The sequence below is a fragment of the Buteo buteo genome, chromosome 5 (genome assembly GCF_964188355.1).
Source record: "Buteo buteo chromosome 5, bButBut1.hap1.1, whole genome shotgun sequence".
In the NCBI taxonomy this organism is placed as follows: domain Eukaryota; kingdom Metazoa; phylum Chordata; class Aves; order Accipitriformes; family Accipitridae; genus Buteo; species Buteo buteo.
The window spans coordinates 43,228,363-43,251,297 of record NC_134175.1 but is presented as its reverse complement, the minus strand read 5'-3'; the positions used below and the strand labels follow the sequence as shown (position 1 = coordinate 43,251,297).

The following is a 22,935-nucleotide window of genomic DNA, read 5'->3' as shown; positions in this document are numbered from 1 at the left end:
CTGACATGAACTCTTCACCGATAATCTTAAGTCTGTTTCTTTCGAGACTTAGCATGCTTATAAAATACTCAGTAAAAATATTGATTGTTGACACGCAGATTGCTTTTCACATTTCCTTTGGCCTGATCCTGTAACCATGTACAGACATAGATTTTTATTTTTTTTTTTTACTCAAGAAAAGCCAGTAGTGTATGTTCGAATGAATGAGACTACTAACTGGGACTTGCAACATCCACAGGGGAAAGGGGAGAAGACAGACAGGTTGTATCCTTGAATGACAGAAAAGTAACAAGGAAATTTCACCTTGGGCAGAGTCAGTAGGACAAGCCACATCACTAGACTTTGTACATCACTCCAAAGGCACAGATATAAGGTTACACGGATACATGGAATTGGGGGTGGGGGGTGTGTTGGGAAGCTACACTTAATGGTTCTTGATCTACCTGTGGGCTAAATGACTGAGCAGTAGGCCCACGCTAACAATATTTTCAAACAAACAAAAAATACTTTCTGAAAAATTGGAAGGGCATTTTAAAAGAGTTACAAGGATAAAGCAAGACCTGGAAAATAGAGTTAAAAACTTGGATACATGGCCCTTGAACCCAATAGCTAAAACTAATGATTAGAAGCTCAGGCTAGATGAATTCAGACAAAAATGAAGGCATAACTTTAAGAGTTAGGCTAAGTGGCCATCTCGAAAACCTACCTAACCAGTGGATTTCTCTCTCAAATTCCCAGACTGGCTTCACTAGAAGTTATTGCCTTGATGCCTTAATTTCTGAATGAAATCCTTCCGTTTGTCACGCAGGAGGTCAGATGAGATGGTTCTGCTTGTTCTACGCAGTTACTTCTGAAGCCACTTCCTGCTTAAGACCTTTTAAAACACACATATATTCTCCAACGATGCCCCAAAGCCACTCTTTTTAATATATAGCCTACTTGTGCTTCCTATTTTTCTTGGTTTCTAGATTAATACAGAAAAGGGAAGAAAAAAAAAAACAACCTGGGCGGTTGGTGCCTTTTACTTTCCATTATTTAGCCCTCCTAAAAAAAGGAAACTGAAACGTACTGTGCTCCATGCTGCACACACATTGCCTTTTAGAGGGTTTCTCATGAGTGGGCAACTTCTGGAACTCAGAAGGGAGAGGGAAGACTCTATTAAAGACTATTAAATTTTTCCCTAGGGAAAAGCAGAGTTTGTCTGCTATTTACAGAGCAGCATCAGAAAAAAAAAAAAAATGTAGGTCAAAATGCAAGTGCTCCTTTAAGCTTCTCAAGCTAATGGCTTTATATATTCCTTTTCCATTTTGTTATGTCAAAACACTAATATTAATAAATAAACACCACAGTATTAAATGTGTGTCAAAACACTAATACAAACGCCGTCAGTGCCATAGCTGTGTGACTTGGTGAGGAACTACCATCATTTGAAAATGCAGGTGGCAAAGAGGGAAAGGTCCAAGGTCTGACATGTCCCTTGACTACCCCTGCCTCAGTGGGGGGGACTTCCAGATGAACAAAGCACTGTAAGATTCTCAGTGAACTTGACAATTTGTAGGTGCTCAGTTCCTCTTAAAACAACAACAGAAACCCCCTCCCTAACCCAAACTGACATTTGAAAATTGGAGCATGTCTTGATTAAGGTCATAGAAGAATGGTAGGGGAGTAATGAACAGAACCCAAATATGCTGAGTCTTACTTTTTTGAATTAAATACAAGACAGTCTTTCTTCTTCACATTACACTGTTAATTGCCAAACAAAATTTTTTGAAAAGCAGGTTCCAATTGATGTGTCCTTGGAGAAAGACTTGTGCTCACCCTGCAGAAAGCTTTAATTCCTCAGTGTATTTTAAAATAAGGTTTTAGTGCTGAGCTTCCTGACTCAGACTTAATGAAATTCAAAAGATTTTTTTTGACAGGTAAAAATGAATAGAGTCACCAAATTAATTGTCTTTGAAAGGAAAGAAAAAAAAAATCAAAGCTGCATAAATGTACATCTTCCCTCAGTTTCTGAAACTCTGTTTTTGGAAATTAAAGTTTCCCATTTTATTCAGCAAGCAGGTTAATGACACTTCTTGTATTTATGTAAAATTGTAGATGACTGCATGAAACGTAGCCACATTTTATTAACTCCTTCCTCTGTTCATACAGATTGAGTACTTGACGCAATTATTTTGAAATATACCTCTTGTATAAAGTCAGGGCAGACCTTCAAACTGGGCCCTAATGTCATTAATATTTCCTTCTTAATGCAACTCCTGTCACTGTAACTGGATGGCACAATCTATGACCTGCATAAGGATGCAGAACCTTATTAATGCATCTCGTTAAAGGAACTAGAAACCCTACATGAAGCTGACTCACCAGGCAGATGCATCTTACTTCTAACAGGACCTGAACGAAGGGCATAAGCCTCGTCACAGAGACAGGGTGATCCTGTAGGACAACCTGGGAATAACTAAGCTTGTAGCTAAAGGCTTTGGGCTGCTGCTGATTGAATGACTGACTCACAAAGCTAAGCCCGACGAAGTTGGTAAATTTTACCCAACAGAGCTTATGCAGATTTTGGCTTCAATCCAGCAGAGCACTTAAGCACAGGCTTAATTATAAGCAAGTGACATAAAGCAAATTAGTTAAGCGCGCGCTTAAGTGGGTTGCTGGGCTAAAGGCTTTATTTAGAGAAACGTGGAAAAGTTGGTCACCCTTAAAAGAGATGTAGTTGAGAGATGCAAGAGAGACACAGTCAAGGCTGTAAAGGCACAGACGGTTTGGGTGGAGAGCCGTCCCAAGGAACACCTGGCCTTTAAGAAGATCTGGCCTCTAGCAATTCTCCCAATCATTAACCGTGTGGGGTCACGGAGGACATCACGATCACGGCGATTACAGCGCAGAGGCCTCATCTCGGGGCTTCTCGATGGATTTGGAGGCGCCGGGAGTCCCACAGCCACCCCCACCCCCAGCACACCGGTGGTCCGGGGCCTCCCGCGGCCTCCTGGGCCCGCACCCCTCCGCCTCAGCGGGCCCCGGCCCCGGCCGAGAGAAGCGGGGTGCGTCGGGCCGAGGGGAGCCGGCCTCAGTGGCGGGGATGGGGGTTTCCTTCAGCCCCCGTCCCTGGCACCGACCCCGGCGGTTCCGGCCCCCTCTCCTCCGAGAGCCCCCGCTGCAACGACGGGGACGGGGAAGAGGGGGGTGGTCACCCCCAGCCCCTCCGGCAGCGCCATCCCCTCGGCCGAGGCCTGGGCACCCCGCACGACCGAAGGGCGCTCCCCGCCCCGCCTCCCCTCAGGGCCGGCCCGGGGCAGCGCTCGGCCGGGCCCGCCCGGCGGGGCTTCCCACGGCCGCGCCAGCCTCCTGACCCGCGCGTAACCCGGGCCGGCGGCACCGCCCCGGCCCCGGCCCCGGCCCCGGCCCCGGCGGGAGGCCCGGCCCCGGCCCGCGGCGGCCCGTCTCCCCTCTCCCCTTCTCCTCCTCGCTTGGCCGCGCCGGCGGCCCGCCGCGCCCGGGCGCCCGCCGGTCCTCCGGGCGTGTTTCCCATGCTGCACCGCGGCGCGGCGGCGCTCTGGCCGGGCTGTCGCTGTCACCGCCAGGAGGAGGCTGAGGGAAGGCGCCGCTCGCCCCGCCGGAGCAGGAAGAAGCCGCCGCCGCCAACTTCCCCTCGGCCTCCCCTCCCCCGCCGCCGCCGCCTCCCCTCCCCCGCGCCCCGCCGCCGCCCCGCCATGCCCGGGGCCGCGGCACGGGCACTCTGAGGAGCCGCCGCTGCCGCCGCCGCCGCCGCCGCCCCGGCCCGGCCCGCCTTCTCTTCGCAGCTCTGCGGCCGGTAAGTGCCGGCGGGCGGGAGCCGGAGCGGGAGCGGGAGCTGGCGCTGGCGGGGTCCGGCCGGGCCCGCCCGCCCGCCGCGGCGGCGGGAGGTGCACGGAGGGAGGGAGAGAGGGAGGGAGGAGGAGGAGAGGGAAGGGAAGGAAGTGGGGGGCCGCGGCTCGGCGCGGCCCGGCCCGGCGCGGCGCGTCCCGCCCGCATGGGCCGCGCTTGGCCCCGCCGGCGGAGAGGCCGGCGAGCGGGGGATGAGGGGAGCGAGGCGGCGGGCGCCCTCCTCCTCTCCCGCTGCCTGCCGTGCGGAGGGGGGGGGGGCGCCGGGAGCTCCCTTCCGCTCCCCCCGGCCGGCGGCGGGGCTTCCCCGGCGGAGCCGGCCCCCCGCGCGGCGGACCGGCCGCTGCGGGGCCAAGCAGGCCTCGCCGGGGAGGTGGGGATGGGGCCGGCGCTGCCAGCGGGGTCGTCTTGACAGACGGACAGACAAAAGGGCCGGGGGAGCCGCGGACGGACGGACAGACGGACGGGCGGGCGGACAGGCAGCGTGTCCCCCCCCCCGGCCCCGTCCTCCCGGGCGGCCGTATCCTCCCGCTGCCCGCGTCTCCATTGTTCCTGGTGTAAGATGGGGTGAAGCGTGCCGACCTGTGAAAATTCATTTCGTTTGATTTTATCTTTTGAATAACCTTCTCCGAGTCTCCTCTCAGCTGCTCGGAGGAAGCGTTTGCAAAGGGACCTCTCTCCAGCGCCGGGAGCTGCTAACAAGTGCCAGGCTGGAAGTGGTTGGGAGGGCAGGGGGGACCGGTAGGAGTTGAGGAGAAATCGGCTGGGCTTTAAACACTTTCACTTTTCATCGCCTTTCCTCCCCCAATTCCTGCCAAACCTCAGCTGGGATGAGTGCAGCAGCGTCTGTGTTAAGCTGGCTCATAAAAAGGGAAGACATTTATGTTGCAAATGTAAATCATCTCTCTGATCACTTTGTCTTTGTAAACTGTTCAGAGCAGCTGTGAGGGCTTTTACACAGTCATAAAGAAAGTAGATATGTGGAATCCAGCGATCACAGCTTTAGTCTTGCTTTGAAAGTCTGCCTGGAGCATGACCTATCTCTCTGTCTGCATACATGTGACATTCTGGTCCAAGGAGTTTTAGTCGGGAGAGATGTCTTATTTCGGCTGAGCAGCATCTTTGCAGTTGGTACAAGACAAATGACAGAGGACTATGGTTTTTCTTTTGAATCAGATCTCAGTTGCTCTGTTTATTTGCTGTACTTAGTCAGAGATTTCAGTAATACTTTACAAGCTTGCTAGGAATATGTACCTGGGCCTGTCATGCTTAAACATTTTGGAGTGCCCATATCAGATTTCGTCCTTGTAAGTGGTACCACTTTTGCAGTCATTTTCTGTGAGTTTGGTGAAGCATGCCTTGTGAAGGAAAGAGGTGGAAAAATAGTGCTAACCTGTATCAATTTCTGCAGGTGCCCTTATGCTGTACTCAGAATCAGACTAGCTAAACCAATGGTCCAATCTAGACTTCATATCTATCCTGCTGCATAAAAAGTTCGCATACCTTCGGGCAGTGTTAGTTTTTCAGTGTTCCACTTCTACTGTTTGGGATTCGTGCATGTGTCCAGTGACAGCTGTCATCTGCAGAAGCTTTGGCTGTGCTCGGAAGCTCTAGAGCTCACGAGGCCTGCCTTCCTGTGGATCTCACGGGATCTGCAGACTCCTGGTACAGGGTACAGACAGATGCATAGGAGAGGCAAGCAAATCCAGGTCTTGTTGCAGTAATTAAGGAATACTCTACAAAATTGATTCTTCCAATTGTACAATTTCCTGAAAACAACTGTCATGGCCTTTCTTGATGAATACTCAGCTGAATGTACATGTGTATTCAGTTTCCAAAAGTATTTTCTTTGTAGTCGTTTCTGGGTGTCTGCATGCCCCTCTTGCCCAAATATATATGTAGTTAGTTAGTGAGCTCATGTAACTGAATAAAGCTAAAAAAGATGAGGCTGACCTCTTGCATTTAGGCTGTCATGTGCACATGTACTTTTTCTGTCTTCACTTCTCAGGCTAAGGCCTGAGAGAACAAATGTGTATGTACTCTATGTTTCTGTTATTGTCCTCCTTGTCCATATGTATTTAATTTCTACTGTATTGCAAATGTATTCTATTTATGGAAAATCCCTAATATAATGGATTATGAAACCAAATCATAAGTAGGTAAGTAGCTACTTGAAGAACCACAATGGTTAAAAAACATTAGAAGAAAAATTACTCAGAATGTGAAAAGTTATGTTGCAGGCTAAGTTCACCAGAAGGAACACATACTTCTGTAGTAATATTATGTAGCTAATCAAAAGGTGATTTTCCCCTCTCAGTTCTGTGTGTACAAGTTTATTTATATGAAGATTTAAAGCTCTGTGAGCGTGTGTGTGTTCTAGAGACAGTTGGCGTTGTAAAACCATTGAGGTTGGAAGTTCTTACTTCCAGCTGAGAAGTTCTGTGTACCAGTAATGTTAGAGTTGAGCTATGAGAATACTAAGAGCATATTACTCTAGTGAAATATGGTGATGGTACATCTAAAAGAGCTTAGCTTACTTCTAGACGGGTTCTTTGCACCACAGGTTCGATAATGTAAATTTGCAAATAGTGAAGTTCAGGTTATCGGTTGTTAGTGTAAGGATTTAGGTAAAACATTTAAAAATTTACTGATGGGGAGGAAGGGTTTGTTGTATTCTAGTATTTTGGGGAAAAGCAGAGTGGGAGTGTCTTCTTCTGTATCTGCTGCTAGAGATTTGTGATGTTTTTTGTGACTAGCATCTTTGTAGAGTCTTCCTCTGGTGAGGGCCGCTGTGTGGGCTGTTGTCCCGTTGTAAATATTACAGATGGAGGCCTGTCTGTGTGGAGCAGCTTGATGGAGTGGGCCTTAATCTAACAAAACCACTTTAAGTGTTTAGCATAATTTGGGATTAAGTTTGATTCAATTTTGGCTCTAATGTAAAATACTTTTTTTAATGTGAAGTAACAAAAGTCAAATAAGAAATAGTAATGTTGGTATAACGTCTTTGATAAATAAATGTACAGCTGTTACCCTAAATATGAAACCAAAGTTTCCAAGTTTCTTGTCCAAACTTAACAATGTCTTGCATGTTAAATGAATGGGACAAGGAATGAAAAGTAAATGCCATTGGAAATATTTTTTACTTTGAAGACTCTTAAGTGGATCTAACAGAGAAATAGATTTGTTTAAAGTAAGTACTTTTTGTGCCTTTGTCTGGCATTTTAATGATAGCTGCTTTTCAAACCAGCATCATTTATGATGAAGTAGGTTCAAGCCTTCAGCTTGCAGTCTGATCTGCGTAACTGAGTGTTTAAAGACAAATGAAGTCCCAGGAAGTCTCCGTGGATCTCAGTAGACATGGGTGTCTGCTGCTATCAGGTTGCAGGGCTTATGTGAAGGATCAGTACTGTGATTAACTTGCACTTTAATTTGTTTGGTTTTTTTTCACAGCAATACTTTTGGGAAAATAGTATTTCTTGGAGTACTGAGATACATCAAATTTTTTTTTTCCCTTTTTCCCTTTTTCCCTTTTTCCCTTTTTCCCTTTTTCCCTTTTTCCCTTTTTCCCTTTTTCCCTTTTTCCCTTTTTCCCTTTTTCCCTTTTTCCCTTTTTCCCTTTTTCCCTTTTTCCCTTTTTCCCTTTTTCCCTTTTTCCCTTTTTCCCTTTTTCCCTTTTTCCCTTTTTCCCTTTTTCCCTTTTTCCCTTTTTCCCCTTTCTTTTTTCACTTCTGTATATTGGAATCTGTGCAGAAACCCTTGAACTAGTATGGAATTTATATGTTTAACTTACTGCTTTTTAACAGCTGAGACATAGCTATTGACAGGCCATGTCAGCAAAATACAGCCATTGGCTGTAATATATAGCTATATGCCAAGCAGAAACTTCTGTCTAACAAAAGAAAATCCATTCAGGTTTTCATGAGATTTATTTTCATTTACACAAAGGCTGTTAGTTACTTTATTTCCAGTGAAGTTAAAAACATGACGCCATCTGTTTAGTTCATTAGTACTCTATATACATTTTAAATATACATTTTTTTATCATCTACATAGAACAGAATATTTTATACATCAGCAATAATGCAGTAAACTACACAAGTGACATAGGTTTAACCTATTTAACTTACAAATTATCATACAAATTAAAATACAATAACGTGGGAGTATTCCAGTATTATATGTGATTAAATTGTCTTTCCCTGACTCCATATAGAGATATTTTTCATATATCATTCAGCATGTTGGATAAAATATCTGGAAAAATCCATAATGTGTTCTCACAGAACTTGATTATAAGTGTGTCCTAAGGGGAAATTCGGTGTCTTTTAGAAAGGCTGTGGAAAGCACAACATGCAGAAGGGTTAGAATCGCCTGATAACTTCTTCCATACTGTAAGATTTTTATTTTGGGAGATAATGTAGAGACTGATACTGCTTTTGCTCAGAAATAATTTTTAGTGTACTCTTATGATATTATCAGTGTATTAATGTATTCTAGGCTATGATATCAAGAGGTAACAGTGCGAATACTGTAATACAGTTAATGTATTACTAATTTATATTACTTCACGATTTCATTGCACTTTGGAAAACAGCAAGACATAGCTCTTTAATGGGGTATGTATATTGGCCTGATCCTGCAATTGATATACTCTACTGGCATACTAGTATTACAGTATTACATCTTGTCACAGTTTGTGCAGAAAACTTAGGCAGTACTGTCTAATTCTTCCCTTATGACTAGGATGACATTTTTATAAGTGCAGAATTAAACAGTCTGATGATAAAATGAAATCTGTGTGGGAAGAAGTTCCAGCCTGCAAACAGCAGTAGGGTATAATTTATGAACAGCCTATCAAATATAAACTGTCTAGATATCTTGCACTGGGGGAAAAAAAAGCAGACCAAAAAACAAAAATCAAGGTGCCTGTAAAATGTCTGTAAAACAAAATAATTTCTTGATATAACATGTGATACTACTAATGCGTAAAGCTGTTGTGATATCTGTGTAAGTTAGCTCAGATATGAGGCTGATAAGCTTTCTGCTCTAAAATTGTTTCAAATGGCAGCTACATCTACAGGTAAAAAGATGCCCATTCATAAAAATTTTGATGAGTATCTTAATGTTTTTGTAATAATTTTTCACAAAGTCTGTATTAAATTTTACTACTTATGTACCCCAAAATGGATATAAAAGACATAACTAAAAAGGTTTACAAAGCCAGTAACATCATGACCAGGTCATGTTACCTTAGTGCAAGAGGTGAAGTAAGAAATATTGATGCTGGGCAGATTTGACATAGTCATATGTTGACTAGCAGTATTTAAGGAAGGGGAAACAAATGTCTTTTTAAACTTGGAGTTTTAACAGCTATGTGATTGCCCTGAAAATTTGTCAGATTTCTTTTTTTCCGTTGTTGGGATTAGATTTGAAACAAGAAAATGCTGATATGCTCCTAAAAAGTATGTGTGCATATGTATGTATGTATATGTAAAACACTTGTAGCATGTATTTATGATGATGTCTGGCCTAAAGCTCTAGTCATTGGGTATGAGAAACGTTCAGCATAAAGTGAAGTTTATTTTGCCAAGCAACAAGCAGCATATTATGTGGGTTAGCTGCCTGGGATGTAGCTGTGATCTGTAGTTCACTGGGAAGGGGCAAAGCAAGTAAGCAACTTTTAAATTCACCAGCTTTCTGCAGGCTTCCTTTGGTAGTGAAAACTATTTAGTCCTGCTTTCAACAAGTGAATCTGTAGTATTGCATTGCAAACATTCTTCAGTTTTGTAAAGGGAGGGGAGAGGGAGCAAAATGAATATTAAAGCCAAGAAATGAGTACATTTCACAGGATCCATGGATGATTTTTTAGTCTGTAAGCATTATAACAGTCAGTATTTCCAGATGCAGTGGATGATTTCAGAGTTTCTCAAATAAGAGTACTCTGAAGCAAATTATCATCTCTGTTGCTGACCTCCTGAAGTATGATTCTGCTCTGTTTTTGGCCACATACACAGTGATTCTTAACATAGGTCACTGTTATGGTCTCTGTCAGACAAAATATATGTGGAATGGATGACAACTGTCAGGCTTTTAAGTTGGGTCATTTATAGCACTGAGCATTTCTGGATACAACAGTAACTATATAAATAAATTTAAGAAATCTTCTCATTTTGTGTCTTTAAAGTTTCTTTTAACAAAGAAGTTCTTCATGAAAGATGGGTAAATTCAACCAACTCCCTTTTTGCTAGAGTAATCTTACACTTCTTACCTTGAAAATTTTTGTCATGACCACAGTAGATCAACTGCAGAGGGAGGTGGTCAATCCTCAGGGTATCAAGATGTGATACAATTATTTTAGACCACAATCACTTGCGGATTTTCTAGATGTGTCCCTGGAATATTGGTTTTCAACTTATGTTTTGACCTTATAAGCATTTTTGGGGGTAAAACGTAGTGTGAAGGTGCCCTGCGTGAATATTGCTTTAACAACATAAACCAAAAATGAATCATTCATATAGGAGAAAGACTGCCATCATCCCTCAAGGAGGAAAGCTTTATTAGGCTGCTGTTCTCAGGAGCTTCCTCTGTCACTGGTGAACCTGACAGTTACACTCTGTAATGAATTTTCATCTGAGTCAGCAGAAAGACGTGAAAGTTATGTGATTGTCTTCTGGGGATTGGGAAGGCTCGTATTGTTAGAGGTATAAGGAATTGAGAAAGCTACTTGGCTTTAATCTTGCTTTTTTCTGGTAGAGATTATAAAGTTTTCTTTTTAAATGACTTGTAGAAAAGAGTATTTATGTATTTAAAAGGTACTTTTTATGATTACCAATTATTTATACCTGACATGAAATTAAGGAATTGGGAGGAGGAATAAAATAGAGTTTATAGAAAAGGAGCATGCAGAGAATGATGATCCAGTTGTCACAGTATATTGCTTGAATATCTAGAATAGGTGGCAATTTGTAGACAGAACTGGTGGGCTTGTTGTCTTAATCTGGCAGTTTAAGGTAGATCATGCAAACCAGGTGTGTTCAGGCTTTTCTGGTGCCTGTTAGGAACCCATACTCAGTGTTATATACACTGTATTGGATCAAATATAAGGCAGCTTTAAGTATGAATTTACTGTCACTTTTCAAGGAACAGCAATGTCAAAGGACAAACCGATAGAGAAGCTAATCTCTCAGTTCTTCACATGACCTTGCAATTTACTGTCTACTGAGTCCTTGTGTTGTCCCCAGCTTACATTCCTTATAGGTCACAGGACAGGCGTGGGGCTTTCCACGGTTGCGGTGGTGATGAGAGTATGGCTGCATATCCAGAAAGCATGGGATCTGTTGTGGTTCTGTTATATGCCTAAAATTGGCTGTAACATTGGGCAACTCTTCATTGCCCATCTTTGGTTGGACACAAGTTCAGCAAAGCGGTCTCAGCTCTAGGGCTTGCATCTTGTGTGCCTCAGATTGTTGCCTTGTTACCTATGGGACACATCTGTGCATTGAGGGAACCTGGGGGAGTGTAGCTGCATCAGCAGGTTGAGGGCTTGAGGACTTGAGACTCTTAACAGTGTTGGATGAGAAGATAGTATCTGGAAAACAGTCCATAAACACAGGACATGCTGGGTTTTTCTTTTTCCAGAATCCTGTAAGAATATTTTCTTACTTTACAGGTTGGTTTCCTGCTTGCTTAGTAATATGGATTGTATTGAATGTATTTCACTAAAACTTGGCTTCATCATGAAGTTATTTGACTGTGGGTTCTCAGAAATTTCAGACCTGTTTGGGATGGTAACTTGTAATTGTTGGCCTGTGAGTTAATGGCATCAAGAACCTTCAAGATTTTTGTTCCTAATAATTATAGGAGTTATTATAAACATGAATCATATCTTTTGATCAATATGAATTTCTGTTTTAGTTGTATTCTAGCACTTAATTAGCAAGAATTAGCTGCAGGGTACCAAAGTCATTGAGGTAGAATCCAATTTTCACAATCTTTTTATTCAAGAAGGCACAATCCTGAGAAGTCTGAGTTTTATTTTTTGGATTGTTTTCAACGCTAGTTAATGGGCCAGGATATCTATGTTATTACTGCTCTTATACAGTGGCTTCTAGACATCTCATGTTTTGGCTTGCCTTGATCTGAAAATGGGCTTAAGTGCTTTAAAATTGTTTGAGAAATGTAAAATCGTAATGAGGAGTAATCACCTTGGGGTATGTGATAGAAGTCAGCAGGATTCCTTGTTCGTACCGTTCTCTGAGTATCAAGGTGAAGAGTTACCTGGAAGTTCTTGTTGGGGTTGTGCATAGTCTTTTGAAGAGGATACACTGCAGAAGCACACTGGATTTAGTAGTTACCTGATTTGACTTTTTTTTTTCCTTTGGAGTGAAGATCAGCCAGGTTAAAAAAGGCTGATTTACAATTCTGGAATGTTACGTAAATGGGATAGGAATAGTTCTTAGTTGATTTAATCTGACCACAAATGTTGGTTATCAGTAGGGAGGTGGTGGATTTGTTGCAACAGTGTGGAAAAAAAATCCTAACTATACAGAAGTGTACCTTTAAAAAACTTCTTTGTTGTCTCGGCAAATTTACATGGTCTGTAACATGCTTGTATTCCAAGAGGGGCTTTTGAGAAAGTGACCTAGTTGCTCACTTCCATGAATTTAAAGTTTATTTCTACTCCTTCCCCTTCTGGCTGATTTCATACTGTCTTTAAATACTAATGTGTGTCCGTTTATGTGCTAACTCTTCTGCTTATTCTTGATGAACGTGCTTGATGCTGTTCTGATGCTGTTGTAACAGAGTGCTAGTTAGGCCACAACAATCCCTGATTCCACTGATGAAAATTGCTCCTTGGTGCACAGTTCATAACTGCTTGAATACCTTGAAGAACAGTGATAGATATTTTTTTTGTTGTTCACTGTTGGTCAGTGGTTTCTATAATGGAGCATCGCAAGATTCTCTGCTCCTTGTTTTTCATCACGCATTAAAGGAAAGAAAGGGCTACCACCAGAACATACTGTCTGAGATGCTGCTTCTAACGATACCTAAATCACTGTCACTTCACTGTTTTTATATTCTTATACAGCTACCATCTCTGAAGGGTCCAAACACCTTATGGAAATGTCTTGTCCATTATGATTAGTTACCGTCACCTGTGAGTCTTTTTCTTTCCTCAGGGGATTATTATATGAGCTCATTTTGTTCATTGACTGTGTTATGTGTGTGTTGCCTTGTGTTTATGTTAGCAAAAGTGAAGTAGCTTTTTATGTGCTTGAAGTAGTTAATTTTCTACGTTTCGTGTTTAGTTTCATAATTTTTAGTTGCTAGGTGTATTAGTCTTGTGGAATAGGTCCCTGAAAGGCCTTTTTTTTTTTTTTTTTCCATTAGGTAGGGTAGACCTATGGCATTTGAGGAGTGGAACAGTCAACAGAGATCTATGACTTTGAACTTTAGGAAGGGCTCTTTCAGATCTTCTGGCCCAGACCACTGGTGGCTCTGAAAGATGGCCACTGAAGGTAACACTGTGGTGTCTGAAAAACAATATAGAAAGCATAGGATTTGCTTGGTCTGTCTGCAGTGAATGTTTTACTAAAGAGGTATTCATTCTATTGTGTTTCAGACTAATTGGAATTTTTGAGGTTACTGTTCCATGTGTAGATGAAGGGTATGTTTGAAACACAGCTGAAATGAAATAAATATCCATTAAAAATAAAGTTATGCTGGGGTATGACTCTGCCTCCTCAGCAGGTTTAAATGAGAAAATCTTCCTTGCCAGTACCACCATGTGAAAAGTTAGTCTACAGAAAGCCAACGATATTTTGCAGAATTTGTTTCTAGATGTTACACAGAATGTAATCTTACCCTGAATAAGTTTACCATAATGACGTTCGGGAAAAATGTGTCCTTAGTGCTTGACGATGCCCTAAACTTGAAATTGCAACTTAGGAGAATGGTTCCTGTATTCTAACACACTTGCATTGCCCTCACAACCTAGGAGTCTGTGTTGAAATAATGCTTTCAAATACTGAAGTAAGATCATAGAATCATAGAATTGTTTAGGTTGGAAAAGACCTTCAAGATCATTGAGTCCAACCATCAACCTTGACTGCTAAACCATGTCCTGAAGTGCCTTGTCTATGTGCTTTTTGAATACCTCCAGGGATGGTGACTCAACCACTTCCCTGGGCAGCCTGTTCCAATGTCTAACAACCCTTTCAGTAAAGAAATTTTTCCTAATATCCAATCTAAGATCAAGAAATGTTGCCTGTGCTCTGTAAGATCTGTTTTGTATTGTTATTCATGTCCTTCTCACTATGGTTTATATTAGTACTGGTATTTTCCTGAAAGTTTTCTTTATGCTGTCATGTATGTAAATGAGGGATGTCTTCCTGAATCTGAGACCACTTTTGCTGCTAACTTCAAGGTTTTTTTGATCAAAACCTTCTTGATTATACTTTTGTTAGCTTATTGTCCAATGTTATTTTGTCTACGTGGATATATTAAGTAAATATCTTGCATTTTTCTGTAATTACTATTTTTCTTCAATGCGTGTAGATAGCCTTTTAGAAAACAATGAAGCCGAAGTAAAGATATTACAGGCAAGAAAAGCATGCTTTTAAAGAACAGTTTTAGGTGTAAGTCAAGCATGCAAACATTAAAATTGCAGCATTAAGCTTTACCTATGCCACCTTAATTTTACCACCCTCACTATATTACTAATGTATTGTACCTTAATATTATATCATAGTCTTCTGTGATACATGAACACAGTATTTCCCCCCACAGAATCCCCCTTTTTTTGAATGTACAGGATACATGCTGCTCATTGAATAAGCAGCTGCTCTGTAATTTACTTTCTTCTCGTTGCATAACGTATGTTCTCTTACTGTGCTCTGCTTAATCCTGCTCTGAAGGCAGAATGAATATATTTCTTTGTGAAATTTCTGGAACGGTTATCACTAGGCTTGTGAGGCCCTCATAGATAGTTCCTACCTCTCTTTTCACACCTAAATCCTAGGTGGGTCATTACCCCTGTTTTGGAGATAGGGAAGTGGAAATACAGGGCAGGGCATGATTTGCCAAGATAACAGATTTGCCCAACAGCAGTGCCAGAGCTGAGAAAAGAAGCCAGATCTCTTACAGTTCTGTTACAACATCATGGTGGTAACCAGTGTTCCTCTCTTCAGTCTCACTGTTGTGCTTACCTTTTCTTGATGACAGTCCTACATCTGTGTGCCCCCATTCCTCTCGTGATTCTCCACCAAAGTGACTACTCTGTTAGTTGGAAACCTACTGGTTGGTTGCACTTTCTCGTCAGTGATTAGGTCCCAGGAAAGGCCAGACCCCTCTCGCCCATCTTCTCACAGTAGTTACCTAAGTAACTGATGTGGGCTTACCTTTCCATCTTACATGTGCCATGTTCTTCCCTCAGGACCTGTGCTGGCCGCAGGAACAAGAGCACTATAAACTGATTCGTTCACCCTTGTGTCCTATATTGAATGTTGCTTATTATTACAAGTACTTCACTATGCCTCAGGGAAAGGAAATGAGTATTTCTTTTTTTATGGCTGGAGAATTGATGCCTGGGAGTAAGATGAAAATTGGTGTTTGGTGTGGAAGTCCACTGAGCTCTTTAAGAGCTTTTTTAAAAACAAGTAATATACAGCATTGCATTCGTCTTTGTATTTTCAAAGTACTGCTGTAACTGATTTAATTGCAGCCTTGAGTACTCAGCATTTAGGGTAAATCTGACTCAAATGTGTCAGGGTAAGCACCCAGAAAATGAGGAAGGTATAATTATTGATCACCTGTTTTTTAAAAAAGTTTGGTAGAAATGGCTTGTGTAGACTTGTGTAACATCTCTGGCAGGATCAAGGATAGGATCCTATTTTGCACGATGGCATTCAACTCCTTAAATGGTTGTGACTTTCTTTTCCTGCTCTCTGGGTCTCATTTACGTGCATTTCAGCCCTTGCAACAAATGGAGCAAGGATATAATAAACTATCTTACTAGTTTCACCTGTTCCTGTGGAGCAGTTCCATCCAGTGTGCTGAAGGAAATGATGCTGTGTAGAAAAAGATACGCATATACACACAAACACACACATATACATATATGATCTTTTTATTTAAAAAAAAATAAAAAACCCCACAGTGCCAATAGGCTAGAGAGGTGAATTATGATGAACCAAGGTATCTTAGTTGTGGTAATCCCTGAAACTTCTGTATGTTTGCATACAACTTCTTGTAGTCTCCCAGGGGTTTTAGTGTATAATGTTTTAAGGATTTTAAAAAAGCAGTCTGGAAAGAAACACCAGAAATTCTGTTATACATACATGTATACAGACCTTTGCTGTTTGGGCCAGTAGGGTAACTGATAGCAACAGCAGGTTGTCATCTTCTGTAAAACAACACTAGCATAGTGCTAGTGATGAGAAGAGATGCTTCACAGATACTTGCAGATAGTAGAGGAGTGGTGAGACCCAAGGACTTTAAGGGCTTGTAAAAAAAAAAAAAATTCACAGTTTTTAAAAAGCAACATATTTTTCTTTTCCATTTATTTTCAAGGTGAAATTATATGAGATGGGCTGAGACAGTTAGGCTCTGAATGCTGAACAGGGAAGGGCCCACTCCTGCACCCTGTTTTGAGCTGCTTCTTACATACTGTCTTTATGGTAAATTCAGTCAGTGAGTTAACCTGGCAGAAAATTAATAACTGGGGGGGGGGGGGGGAAATTGCCAGGCTGGTGGAATGTATAAACCAGTATGTCTTTATATGAGCATCAGAGTAGGCACAAAAGATAGGGCGGACTCTCACAGGAGGAGGGAGCAGGATTGCCCCTTTCAATGACAGTTAGCTGTTAGATTGGCTCAGCTTTGTCATATAACTGCACTGTTATCAGAACCACATGAAAAAACATTTGATACATTATCTGAAATATTTTTACAAAGATTCAGCTTGAGGTATGCATGTAATACATGGAACTTCACAAAATTTTAACCTGTTGGAGTGAAGTTATAAACTACTAAAAGTACTTAGACGATGCTGGGTAGCCTTAGTTATGTGTAGTGCTTGCTTTCCTGCATATAAATTTTATTGGAAGTCTCCATAGTGAGCACTTTTGAGTGCCTGGCTTTCATAGTGTAAGGGCAGAAATTCTGCATTGTTCTTTTGAGGTTAACTATACAGTGGTAGAAATTCCCATATAAGTTCTCAAAAGTAACTGTTTTCTAGTAGTTTATAATTTAGTGCCACGAAATCAGTGGGCTTTTTTTCCCAAAGAAAAAGCAACGTTGCCTGTGATTTTTGGAATATTTAAAGTATATTTGCTACACTGGTGACATCCCCGTGGATTTTGACATGTAACTGTACCTTTGTTAATATAGTATTGAAAGCTTTCTGATACACATGTTTGATATTAGATTATGGTTGTGCTGGTGATGATCTAATACTGATTTTTAGTATAAGCAAGGTGGCAAAGATTTTCATGCATGGATAATTTTATGCATGATAAGTAGATTTTCTGTGAGTAATCCTGTTGATTGTAATAGGACTATTCACAGCTCAGTATGAGTGTAAATCTTTGTGGGATCAGGCCCTGTACTGGCATGTGTTCAGCAACATGGAGCATTTAGAAATAACTGTGCAACAAGTCTTAAGAGTGTTTGTATCGTATGTTACATTTTAGAATGTGTTAATTTTATGATCTGTGAACCTTTTCACAATGATTTATGTTTGATTACTCTGTTTTTGCAAGTCAACACATTTTAATTCATTCTTACACTTGTGTGTTAATTTCAAAATCTTTCTTTTAGCTATGTCTTACTTTTCTGAGTAGGGAGAAGAGATAATTTTATTTTATGTTCTTTATTTAGAACCATTAGGTGGGGTATTATTTTTTACTTTTCAGGCTTCTGCAGTATGTTAAAAATGAATTGTGAAAGCTAGCTGTGTTTTCTTTTATATTGGACTGTATCCATATTTTAATAATGCAAATAAATATATTTTCTGATGTGAAAATACTCAACATGTTTCGTGGTCTGATAGGGTTTTTAAGTGGACATTAGGAACCTGTCAAGTTCTAATTTTTTCTTTCTTTTGGAAAGGATTGTGTTGATGGCAGTTTTATTCATGGTAATGCTTAAACATAAGTAGTTTTAAATATGCTGTTAAGCTATGTTGCTATCTTTCTTCATTAGCATTAGGAATTGCATAATTAGTTGTGACTTTTATACTTCCTTTTAGGAAGAAAGCACTTGAGAATGTAGATACACATTTTTCCCCTGATCTAAATAGCTGTCAGGTATGTCTGCCTGGCAGCTGTAACTTGTTCATTTGTGTGTGTACATTGCATTTGTGGAGCAGTTTCACAATATGCTTTAATCTAACCTAACCACTGACTGCTGCTGAAAGAAGCAGTCCTTTTCCCTCGCCCCTCCTTATTCATTTCTCCATCTCCCATCACCCTGCCTGCATGGTCCTACTGATCCAAAGGAAACCTAATGGCTTTTCTGGTGGGTAAGTTTTTGTCCAACTCCCTTCTTAGTTGCACAATGCTATGCTCAACCCAGTGAAGGCAACAAGAAGGTCTGACTGGGGGAGAGGTGCAAGGCACTACCCCTTTGGGCAGGTAGCCCGTGTATCAGATTGTTTCTTGCAGCTTTATCACTGAGAGTTGGGTTGACTTTTTCTAAATAAGAAAACACACCAAATGTCCCACTGGAATGGCCTTTTCGTTGTTTGTTTCCCTTTGTGAATTTCCTGAAGGATTTATTTTAATCTTCACTTTCTGATAGAAAAATGTGAACCTCTCCTGGCACGGTAGCTATCAGTTGTAGCTGATTTTGTAGAAGTTTGTCAACTTAGAAAGGTTTTACTAGTCGTGCTAGTAAAACTGCTCTGATTATATAGTGATTGGCTTTTTTTAAATTTAGAATAAACCTTTCCAAAGTGAATTACATTAAATAGGGAAGGAAAAAAGAAATCAATTCTGTACTAGAGTAAGAATGTCTACTTAGGAGTTTTGTAGATTTATATATGCTATATTCATTTAAGTTTATAGTTTAGCACAAATCATTGTAGTAAGACCATGGAGATGAGCCCTAAGAAGAAAAATATGCTTAGAGGTTTCCATAGATTGCCTTTTTCAAGGTTTATTGTATGTACATTTTGTGCTAGTAGCCTTTATACAGTTTGTTGTTTGGGCCCTGCATGCATTCATTCTTCCAAACGCTGTTGTGGAAGCAAGGATGTGGTAGGAATGTGCTCAGATACATACTCTGTACCTTCAGGTATTTGTTCATTAGGAAGTTTGCCTTGTCCTACCTTAAATGAAAACACACTTCCCAAAATGTGGAACTAAAATAATGTCGTCGGGCTACTTCCAGTGTAAGGTTACCCTGAAACCATTCAATACCTAGAATTGAGCTCAGCCTCAGCTGTTGTGAGGGGAATCTGGGAGGTAGATGTTCTCATCAGAATGGTATCAAGTTGCTAAGAGCATGTTAGAATTGCTGTTGTGCATCCTGACTCCTGTGTTTGGGTTGTTGAATCTTGGAAAATATGGTCAAAGGTAGTTTGTGGCTATATATGGAAATAATATTTCTATCTCAGGTCTTTGTTAGAATCCTTCAGAAGGAGCTAAGGTTTAACCCAGAAAAATAATTCAATTTTAACAAACTTTATTTTCCTGTCTCCCTCAACCTTCCTCCATTCTATTTTGCCTTGGAAAAGCAGGGAGAAGTTAATATAGGAAAGAAATGGAGTTGGGATATGGATATAGAAATCAGCAAATCCTGCTTTTTAATGCTTAAAAAAGAAGTATTAAAACAACAAAGTCTTTTGCAGGAAATTGTTTACAAATCGAGAGAGTCCATCTTACTTTAAAAAACAGACCAAAACCATTAAATTAGTTCTGTTATACAAATGCAGATGACTTTCATATTTTGTCTGTCTGTTATTAGTCCTTCACCATATTTTCTTTTTTCATCTCTCATAAATAATCTTTGAAATCCTAACTACAGAAACTCAACCCAGTACCGCATGTATGAATTTTATTTTTAAAGTGAACCCAATTAATATCTGTGGGTACTTGCTCATTAAATTAAATAATGCTTTACTACTTGCTTAAGAAAAGAAGGGAGAAGACCGAAAAACCCTTACCCACCATCAGTTTAAGTGGAGAAAATGAGCTGGACCATGTGTTGTACTCTGGTGGCTAACAAGTTTTGCCACTTTCCTTCAGGATCTCTGTTTGGCTTTACTTCATAGCAGCCACCATCCCAGCAGACTTTTAAAATCCATTAATGTTTTCTTCTGATTGTATTTTAATTTTTTATTCTGAATTGGAAAGGTCATCACAATTTTCATTTAGTATGTTTTTGTTTAAATGGCTGTTTCTTTAATTAGGAATATTGTCTTTACTACTTAGCTCTCCAACTTACTGCACCAGTAATCTTTGGAAAAACTGATGTCAGGGTTACTGAAATGAATAGTTCTGAAGTACTGCCGTAGGGTTTGGCATAGCAGCAATTTTTGAAATGAAGCAACATGGTTCACTGGCTGTGGATGTTCTGCAAGCAGCTGTGGAGCACTGTGTGAAAAGAGAAGGTGCTGGATTAATCCTATGGGACCTTTTCTTTGCAGTCCCTCCCCTTCCCCTCTCTCCTCCCCCAAAACGTGCGCATAGCCAGGAAGCTCTGCCTGTAGATGTATGTCTCTTGTGAAATGCTTTGCCTAGAGTAAAGGCTTGGAGAACCTCTACGAAGCAAAATGGATACTTGAAAGGTTTTGTTGACAGCTCTTTTTCTGTCAGTGTATAGAGAAACTATATACTCAAAGCAAAATCATATGATTATTTGGTGAAGCTTAACAGAAGTTCTGAAATTCCATGGAAAACATCTCTGCAATAAGGATAACAATGCCCTATGCCAAGAAACGGGCTTGTGTGAGTTAGTATGTGGTTTGTATTATTGTAGCTTCCCTCAAGATAATCTCAAAATAAGTTGATCTTTATTTCATAGATGCATCTTGCACTTGAAATATTTATTTAATCTTTGCAGGCTTGGTAAAGTGAGCTTGTTCGAATGCTTTTAACTTACGTTTTCTTTATCACACTGTCTTTCTTCCAAGAACACTTTTCCTCATCTTCAATGTAAATGATAGGATTCCTTTTTATGTGAGCCAAAAGGTGTCAGTTGACAAATTACACGTGTTTTACTGAAGTGACTGCAATTGGGATACTTCTTGTTTGGATTAATAGCTTATTTTTGATTGTGGTTCTTCATTTTAAAACAGTACCTGCATGTTGTATAACTTACATTGTGTTTCATCACTTAGATTATGTAGCCTAACACTGTGTTCTCATTATTTTTCTATGAAAAGCCAGATGTTTGAAAGCCTGATTTAATAAGCAGTACACTCACTGTACCAGCTTCTGATATGACTCAAGATCATGACTGGAAAACAACTTGACTACTTTCGGTTGCATGACTCTGCTAAGCCTACTAGTCAGGGTGAGAAAGAAAGTTTCCATATCCTCGGCAATTGAGAGAGCTAACAAGACCAATAAATAAGCAGTATGCTGCTAGCCTGTCTTCTGGGCAGCTGCTGTATCTCGCCAGCTGTCCTAAGATTCTGCATGTCATGAGTCTTCCTGCCTCTGTTGGTGAGAGTAGCAGGCTCTTCTGCACTGTTAAACACTCAGTCTATCTGCATTTGCCTGCCTACCTTCCTGCCAGGAAATAGCTTTAAATCCAGGATTTCCGCAATTCTTACCTAATTTCAGAGTGATACGGCAGGATCCTCCATGTGGAACAACTTTCTGTGCTGTTTTCATCAGTGGCTTGAGCAGACAGATTAGGGCCACCGTGTTCTCACGCTTGATACTGTTTGTTCTCCCTTGAATGTGTTTCAGCATCTTGAGTTCTTGTATTCTAGTACCCGTCCACGTCATTCCTCTAAAGAATCTGCCGTGAGCTTATGCTGTCATATTTCTGTAGTGTGGAACAAAAGCATAGGGAATGACAATCTGTGTGAGATGTACCCTGAGTATGGATTAACTTTGGTTAAAGGCTGAAATGAATAAATAGATCTGCTTGTTTTCCTTGGAGTCTATCAAGCTACATATTTAAAATGCCCTACCTAAGAGACCAGTCTCAACCTTAGATCTTTTGCACTCATTATTGTCAAATAATGGCTCCATGGGAGACAGATTCTTAAGAACTTCAGTTCCTTCTCACATTTCTTTCTTGGCACAGGATATTCCATACTGATAAGATGATGAATTCATCCTCATTTTCTTCTTCTAGGATGTTGTTGCAAGATCTCTCTGGGAGATCTGCACTGGTGGAAAAAATACAGCCTTAGTGCTGTGCCAGGTTTTTTTATTTGTTTGTTTGTGTTATTGCTGAGAAACTATCAGTATGGTTTCCCAGTTACCTCCAAAAAATACTTCATGAATTATATAATGTCTGCAGGTGGCTGTGCGGCATACCGGATGTGGATTTTCCCTTGAAGCCATGTGAAATCTCATTCTCTTACTATAAAGTGGATTGACTTGGAAGTAGACTTGTCACCTAGCACTACCTGAGCTCACTCAAGGCATTAAAGAATTGTTGTCCGTATTTGAAGAGAGGTGCTGTGAAAACCAAGAGTAAGATTTCAAACTTCTTTATGTTAGAATTGCAGAAGAAGAAAAAAAGGAAAAATTGCAAGCATAAATGTTCTGAACAGAAATTTTCCCCATGTTCTGCTCCTGTCACAGGCTTTTTTGGTCCCTAGATTGTGCTTTTTACGTAAGAAGGAAGAATATTAAAAATTTTGATGACATTATCATATATAAACAGATTTGGCTTGGTGACTCTGTCCTCCTGACTTCCAGCAGAGGAAGGCTTACTAAAAAAAAAATCTAATTCGCTGAAAAGCTTCTTTCTTTGGCCTGCCTCTTAAATATTTGAAACTCAGAGAAGTCAGCCCATCCTGTCTGTCAGCCTTTCTGTGATATATTCAGAAATTTAGAACCTCTCATGATAGAGAATAGGGACAAATGTTCTTTCACATTTAAG

General features: G+C 40.8%; 1 protein-coding gene across 5 annotated transcripts in view; it reads left to right on the top strand.

Annotated features, from left to right (window-relative positions):
- Positions 1–3,516: 3,516 nt before the first annotated feature.
- Positions 3,517–22,935, top strand: part of ZNF148 (zinc finger protein 148) — a 43,299-nt gene continuing 23,880 nt past the window's right edge. For 2 of the 5 annotated variants that reach the window (XM_075028825.1, XM_075028821.1), the window contains exon 1: positions 3,519–3,817. The gene's annotated coding sequence lies outside the window, so the exon portion shown is untranslated. Of the gene's footprint in view, positions 3,818–13,257; positions 13,386–22,347; positions 22,524–22,935 lie in introns of all 5 variants that reach the window. The other 3 variants (XM_075028823.1, XM_075028822.1, XM_075028824.1) reach the window with 3 other exon arrangements.